We start from the raw sequence: 7,646 nt of genomic DNA, 5'->3' as shown, positions 1-7,646 counted from the left end.
GTATGTGTATCAGTATGTGTATCAGTATGTGTAGAACTATGTCTGTGTATCAGTATGTGTATCAGTATGTGTATCAGTATGTGTAGAACTATGTATGTGTATCAGTATGTGTATGACTATGTATGTGTATCAGTATGTGTATCAGTATGTGTATAACTATGTCTGTGTATCAGTATGTGTAGAACTATGTATGTGTATCAGTATGTGTATCAGTATGTGTATCAGTATGTGTAGAACTATGTATGTGTATCAGTATGTGTAGAACTATGTATGTGTATCAGTATGTGTATCAGTATGTGTAGAACTATGTCTGTGTATCAGTATGTGTATCAGTATGTGTAGAACTATGTATGTGTATCAGTATGTGTATCAGTATGTGTATCAGTATGTGTATCAGTATGTGTAGAACTATGTATGTGTATCAGTATGTGTATCAGTATGTGTAGAACTATGTCTGTGTATCAGTATGTGTAGAACTATGTATGTGTATCAGTATGTGTATCAGTATGTGTAGAACTAACCAAACTGTTACAGACCTATATCCATCCTGCCCTGCCTATCTAAGGTCTTCGAAAGCCAAGTCAACAAACAGGTCACTGACCATCTCGAATCCCACCGTACCTTCTCTGCTGTGCAATCTGGTTTCCGAGCCGGTCATGGGTGCACCTCAGCAACACTCAAGGTACTAAACGATATCATAACCGCCATCGATAAAAGACAGTACTGTGCAGCCGTCTTCATTGACCTTGCCAAGGCTTTCGACTCTGTCAATCACCATATTCTTATCGGCAGACTCAGTAGCCTCGGTTTTTCGGATGACTGCCTTGCCTGGTTCACCAATTACTTTGCAGACAGAGTTCAGTGTGTCAAATCGGAGGGCATGCTGTCCGGTCCTCTGGCAGTCTCTATGGGGTGCCACAGGGTTCAATTCTCGGGCCGACTCTTTTCTCTGTATATATCAATGATGTTGCTCTTGCTGCGGGCGATTCCCTGATCCACCTCTACGCAGACGACACCATTCTATATACTTTCGGCCCGTCATTGGACACTGTGCTATCTAACCTCCAAACAAGCTTCAATGCCATACAACACTCCTTCCGTGGCCTCCAACTGCTCTTAAACGCTAGTAAAAACCAAATGCATGCTTTTCAACCGATCGCTGCCTGCACCCGCATGCCCGACTAGCATCACCACCCTGGATGGTTCCGACCTTGAATATGTGGACATCTATAAGTACCTAGGTGTCTGGCTAGACTGCAAACTCTCCTTCCAGACTCATATCAAACATCTCCAATCGAAAATCAAATCAAGAGTCGGCTTTCTATTCCGCAACAAAGCCTCCTTCACTCACGCCGCCAAGCTTACCTAGTAAAACTGACTATCCTTCCGATCCTCGACTTCGGCGATGTCATCTACAAAATGGCTTCCAACACTCTACTCAGCAAACTGGATGCAGTCTATCACAGTGCCATCCGTTTTGTCACTAAAGCACCTTATACCACCCACCACTGCGACCTGTATGCTCTAGTCGGCTGGCCCTCATTACATATTCGTCGCCAAACCCACTGGCTCCAGGTCATCTACAAATCCATGCTAGGTAAAGCTCCGCCTTATCTCAGTTCACTGGTCACGATGGCAACACCCATCCGTAGCACGCGCTCCAGCAGGTGTATCTCACTGATCATCCCTAAAGCCAACACCTCATTTGGCCGCCTTTCGTTCCAGTACTCTGCTGCCTGTGACTGGAAAGAATTGCAAAAATCGCTGAAGTTGGAGACTTTTATCTCCCTCACCAACTTTAAACATCTGCTATCTGAGCAGCTAACCGATCGCTGCTGCTGTACATAGTCTATTGGTAAATAGCCCACCCATTTTCACCTACCTCATCCCCATACTGTTTTTATTTATTTACTTGCTCTTTTGCACACCAATATCTCTACCTGTACATGACCATCTGATCATTTATCACTCCAGTGTTAATCTGCAAAATTGTAATTATTCGCCTACCTCCTCATGCCTTTTGCACACATTGTATATAGACTCCCCCCTTTGTTTTCTACTGTGTTACTGACTTGTTAATTGTTTATTCCATGTGTAACTCTGTGTTGTCTGCTCAAACTGCTATGCTTTATCTTGGCCAGGTCGCAGTTGCAAATGAGAACTTGTTCTCAACTGGCCTACCTGGTTAAATAAAGGTGAAATAAATAAATAAAATAAAAGTATGTGTATCAGTATGTGTAGAACTGTGTATGTGTATCAGTATGTGTATCAGTATGTGTAGAACTATGTATGTGTATCAGTATGTGTAGAACTATGTATGTGTATCAATCTGTGTATCAGTATGTGTAGAACTATGTATGTGTATCAGTATGTGTAGAACTATGTATGTGTATCAGTATGTGTAGAACTATGTATGTGTATCAGTCTGTGTATCAGTATGTGTAGAACTATGTATGTGTATCATTATGTGTATCAGTATGTGTATCAGTATGTGTATCAGTATGTGTAGAACTATGTCTGTGTATCAGTATGTGTAGAACTATGTATGTGTATCAGTATGTGTAGAACTATGTATGTGTATCAGTATGTGTAGAACTATGTATGTGTATCAGTATGTGTAGAACTATGTATGTGTATCAGTATGTGTAGAACTATGTATGTGTATCAGTATGTGTATCAGTATGTGTATAAGTATGTGTATCAGTATGTGTAGAACTATGTATGTGTATCAGTATGTGTATCAGTATGTGTATAACTATGTATGTGTATCAGTATGTGTTTACCTAGAGGCACTGTGTGCCGCCTTTCGTTCCAGTACTCTGCTGCCTGTGACTGGAACGAATTGCAAAAATCGCTGAAGTTGGAGACTTTTATCTCCCTCACCAACTTCAAACATCAGCTATCTGAGCAGCTAACCGATCGCTGCAGCTGTACATAGTCTATTGGTAAATAGCCCACCCATTTTCACCTACCTCATCCCCATACTGTTTTTATTTATTTACTTTTCTGCTCTTTTGCACAACAATATCTCTACCTGTACATGACCATCTGATCATTTATCACTCCAGTGTTAATTTGCAAAATTGTAATTATTCGCCTACCTCCTCATGCCTTTTGCACACATTGTATATAGACTCCCCCTTTGTTTTCTACTGTGTTATTGACTTGTTAATTGTTTATTCCATGTGTACCTCTGTGTTGTCTGCTCACACTGCTATGCTTTATCTTGGCCAGGTCGCAGTTGCAAATGAGAACTTGTTCTCAACTAGCCTACCTGGTTAAATAAAGGTGAAATAAAAAATAAAAAAATAACGTAGTGGATAGGAAAAACTCTAACGTTTCTAAAACTGTTAAAATTATGTCTGTGAGTAGAGCAGAACTGATTTGGCAGGCGAAAACCCGAAGACCATTTTTTTTTGTGTTGACCTGCCAGCCAATTCCAAGCTTAAGCTATTGACTTCCACCTCCCAAATTGCAGTTCCTATGGCTTCCACTAGATGTCAACAGTCTTTATACATGGTTTCAGGCTTGTATTCTGAAAAACCAACGAGGAATAGTTGTTTATCCTGAGGAAGTCCTATGGCAAAACTAGTCTCATTGTGTGAAATGCAAGAAAAAGGCCATAATATATTATTCTTGCCTAGGTGCAATTTAGATTTTGGCCACTAGATGGCATCAGTGTATGTCTTCAGTACTCTACCACCTCAGTAATCTACCACCTCAGTAATCTACCACCTCAGTACTCTACCATCTCAGTAATCTACCACCTCAATACTCTACAACCTCATTACTCTACAACCTCGGGTACTCTACCAACTCATTACACTACTGCTATTGAGAAAGGCCGCCGTAGGCAGACATGGCTCTCAAGAGAAGACAGGCTATGTGCTCACTGCCCACAAAATAAGGTGGAAACTGAGCTGCACTTTCTAACCTCCTGACAAATGTAAAAACATGTTAGAGACACATATTTCCCTCAGATTAGACAGACCGTTTCTCAGGCCCTGAAGCCAGGATATGCTTATAATTGGTACCATTGGAAAGAAAACACTTTGAGGTTTGTAGAAATGTTAAAATAATGTATGAGACTATAACACAATAGATATTGTAGGAGGAAATCCAAAGAAAAAACAACCAGAAATCTTTTTCTTTGAGAGAGACCATCCTCTTACAAGGGGAGGAATTAGGGCATTCTGAAAATTAGCTCCCAGGATGCAATTCATATGGCTTCCACAGGGAGTTAGTATTCTATGTTCTAGGTTTCAGGCTTGTAACTTTAAGAACGAATAAGAAATATCAGTTTAAGTAAAGGGACACAGTCTTGGAAATTTGTGTTTGCGCACGCCATGAAGAAAGGACGCACCTGCTAAAGTCGGTTTCCTTTTGAACATACTTCTTTCCGTAAGAAATATTATAGTTTGATTACATTTTTTTTTATTTTGACTTGTTGAAACAATGTTTAAGGGTAGATTTTTGGATTCCTTTCTCTGCATGTTGAACAAGTGGATTACTCAAATCGATGGCACCAACTAAACTGACTTTTTGGGATATAAAGAAGGATTTTAACTAACAAAATCACCATTGATGTTGTAGCTGGGACCCTTGGTATTGCAAACAGAGGAAGATTTTCAAAAGTAAGTGATGTATTTAATTGCTATTTGTCAATTTATGAAACCTGGTGGACTTTTTTGTTGTTGATGAGTAGCGCCGTCCTAAAACAATCGCATGGCATGTTTTCTCTGTAATAGCTACTGTAAATCAGACACTGCAGTTAGATTAACAAGAATTTAATCTTTTTACCAATATAAGACACAAGTACCTAAATGTTTAATATCATTTTTATGAATATTTATTTGAATTGCGCCGCCCTCCAGTTTCACCGGAAGTTGTCCCTCTAGCGGGTCACATGTTTCACCAGAAGTTGTCCCTCTAGCGGGTCACATGTTTCACCAGAAGTTGTCCCTCTAGCGGGTCACATGTTTCACCAGAAGTTGTCCCTCTAGCGACTCACATGTTTCACCAGAAGTTGTCCCTCAAGCGGGTCACATGTTTCACCAGAAGTTGTCCCTCTAGCGACTCACATGTTTCACCAGAAGTTGTCCCTCTAGCGGGTCACATGTTTAATATATTGAGTGGAGGGGGAGGGAGGGAGGGAGGGAGAGAGGGAGGGAGAGAGGGAGAGGGAGGTGAAGGAGGGAGACAGGGAGGGAGGGAAGGAGTTGAAGGAGGGAGAGGGGTCAGGGAAGGAGGGAGGGAATATTGAGGGAGGAGGGAGGGGGAGGGAGGGAGGGAGGAGGGGAGAGGGGAGAGGGAGGAGGGAGAGGGAGGGAGAGGAGAGGGAAGGAGGGAGAGAGGGGGAAGGAGGGAGGGAAGGAGGGAGAGAGGGAGGGAGGGAAGGAGGGAGAGAGGGAGAGAGGGAGGGAGGGAAGGAGGGAGAGAGGGAGGGAGGGAGGGAGGGAGGAGGGAGAGGGAGGAGGGAGGTGAAGGAGGGAGAGAGGAGGGAGGGAGGAGAGGAGAGAGGGAGAGGAGAGGAGGGAGAGGGAGAGAGAGGGAGGGAGGAGGGAGAGAGGGAGAGAGGGAGGAGGGAGAGAGGGAGAGAGGGAGGAGGGAGGGAGGGAGGGAGGGAGGGAGAGGGAGGGAGAGGGAGGGAGAGGAGGGAGGGAGGGAGGGAGGGAGAGAGAGGGAGGGAGAGAGGAGAGAGAGAGAGGAGGGAGAGAGGGAGAGAGGGAAGGAGAGAGAGAGAGAGGAAGGAGGGAGGGAGGGAGAGAGGGAAGGAGGGAGGGAATTATCCAGGAAGTACTGTTATTTTGTGTATATTAATTAATTTGTTGTTGGTAACTTATTTGTTTTTACTAAGTATTGTTTGTTTGTTTTTATATTTTCTTAATTTGTCTTGAAAACAAGATGGTGCATCTGAAGAGATTTCATCCTGCAACATTTTTTTTGTAAATAAATAATGTTCATTTTTGTCAAATTTCCTATATGTTGCTTTGGCAACAGTGACAATCAACCAACATGCCAAAAAAGCATTTATTGAATTGAATTGAGAGAGAATGAGAGAGAATGAGGGAGTAAGAGAGAGGGGAACAAGAGAGGGTGAGAGAGAGAGAGGGAGAGAGAGAGTGACAGGGAGAGAGAGAGAGAGAGGGAGAGGGAGAGGGAGAGTGACAGGGGGAGAGAGAGAGGAGAGGGAAAGAAAGCTCCATGCCCTTTGAGAGTTATTATGTGTATGAGAGTGTGAGAGTGAGAGAGTGTAAGTGAGTGAGAGGGGAACAAGAGAGGTTGAGAGTGATGAGGGAGAGAGTGGGGTTAGTGAGAGTGTGTGTGTGTGTGTGTGTGTGAGATGTGTGAGATGAGTGTGTGTGTGTGTGTGTGTGTGTGTGTGGAACAAGAGAGGTGTGTGTGTGATGAGGGAGTGAGATGGGGTTGTGTGTGTGTGTGTGTGTGTGTGTGAATGTGTGTGTGTGAGTGGGATCTGTGTGTGTCCATGTGTGTGTGTGTGTGTGTGTGTGTGTGTGTGTGTGTGTGTGTGTGTGTGTGTGTGTGTGTATGTCACTTTGTCTTTCCTTTGGTTTTAATGATACACATATAACATGACTACTATACCACTATACACATCAATATCATTACGCAAGTAATTAATATTAGGTTGTCTAGTCTCAATTGATAAAACAATGCCTGTTTAGCTATCTACTTACCTTGGAATATGTGGAAGAGCACTAGATCCTTCAGATCAATCTTTTCACGGTGTTTCTGCAATTATTTTCTCAAAAGCTCTGAAACAAGTGAAGTCTACTCCACTACAGCAAGTTGTCCCGTTGACTCACTCTCTCTCTCGTTCGCTCTCTCTCCTTCCAGTGAAAATGAATGAACGCTTGCGTCACCCTTGACAACAAATGTGCCTAAGGACCGCCTCAGGATTGTACCTGATTGGGGGAAGAGTCTCAAATAATCGTTCTGGACGATGTAATTGGACGATCTGAATTGTCAATCAAAACAGAAACTCTGAGCCAACACGTCGTGTCCGTAGCCGTGTCGACCAGAGAAAGAGAGAGAGAGAGGGGAGAGAGGGAGAGAAAGAGATGGAGAGAGAGAGACGGAGAGAGGGAGGAGGAGAGAGAGAGGAGGAGAGAGAGAGAGAGAGAGAGAGAGAGGGGAGAGAGGGAGAGAAAGAGATGGAGAGAGAGAGAGACAGAGAGAGGGGGAGGAGAGAGAGAGAGGAGGAGAGAGGGAGGAGGAGAGAGAGAGGAAGAGAGAGAGAAAAAGAGAGAGAGAAAGGGAGAGAGAGAAAGAGATGGAGAGAGAGAGAGAGAGACAGGGAGAGACAGGGAGAGTGTGAGAGAAAGAGAGAGATGGAGATAGAGAAGGTACGTGTGTGTGTGTGTGTGTGTGTGTGTGTGTGTGTGTGTGTGTGTTAGTGCGAGCCTGTGTGTGTACAGCAGGACATCAGGATCAGAGGGCTGTAGCGTAGTGCTGTAGTGGTAATGTTCCTACGTGAGAAAAGGGAAGAGTGGAAGCGTGCTGTGAAGGTCACTCAGGCCCCTGGCTAAGAAATGACCTTCTGTCTAAGTCTAGCATTCAGCAGGTACACACTCTACTACACACACACACACACACACACACACACACACGCACACACACGCAAA

The 7,646-nt window shown here is 43.7% G+C and overlaps 1 protein-coding gene across 1 annotated transcript in view; it reads right to left on the bottom strand.

The window, feature by feature from the left end:
• The window catches only part of hpcal4 (hippocalcin like 4), a 67,366-nt gene extending 60,379 nt beyond the window's left edge, over nt 1-6,987 (bottom strand). The window contains exon 1 of the mRNA XM_042295093.1: nt 6,699-6,987. The gene's annotated coding sequence lies outside the window, so the exon portion shown is untranslated. The remainder of the gene's footprint in view (nt 1-6,698) is intronic.
• Nucleotides 6,988-7,646: the final 659 nt, after the last annotated feature.

This window comes from Oncorhynchus tshawytscha, linkage group LG13 (assembly GCF_018296145.1).
Source record: "Oncorhynchus tshawytscha isolate Ot180627B linkage group LG13, Otsh_v2.0, whole genome shotgun sequence".
Lineage (NCBI taxonomy): Eukaryota > Metazoa > Chordata > Actinopteri > Salmoniformes > Salmonidae > Oncorhynchus > Oncorhynchus tshawytscha.
This window is presented reverse-complemented; position numbering and strand designations above follow the sequence as displayed.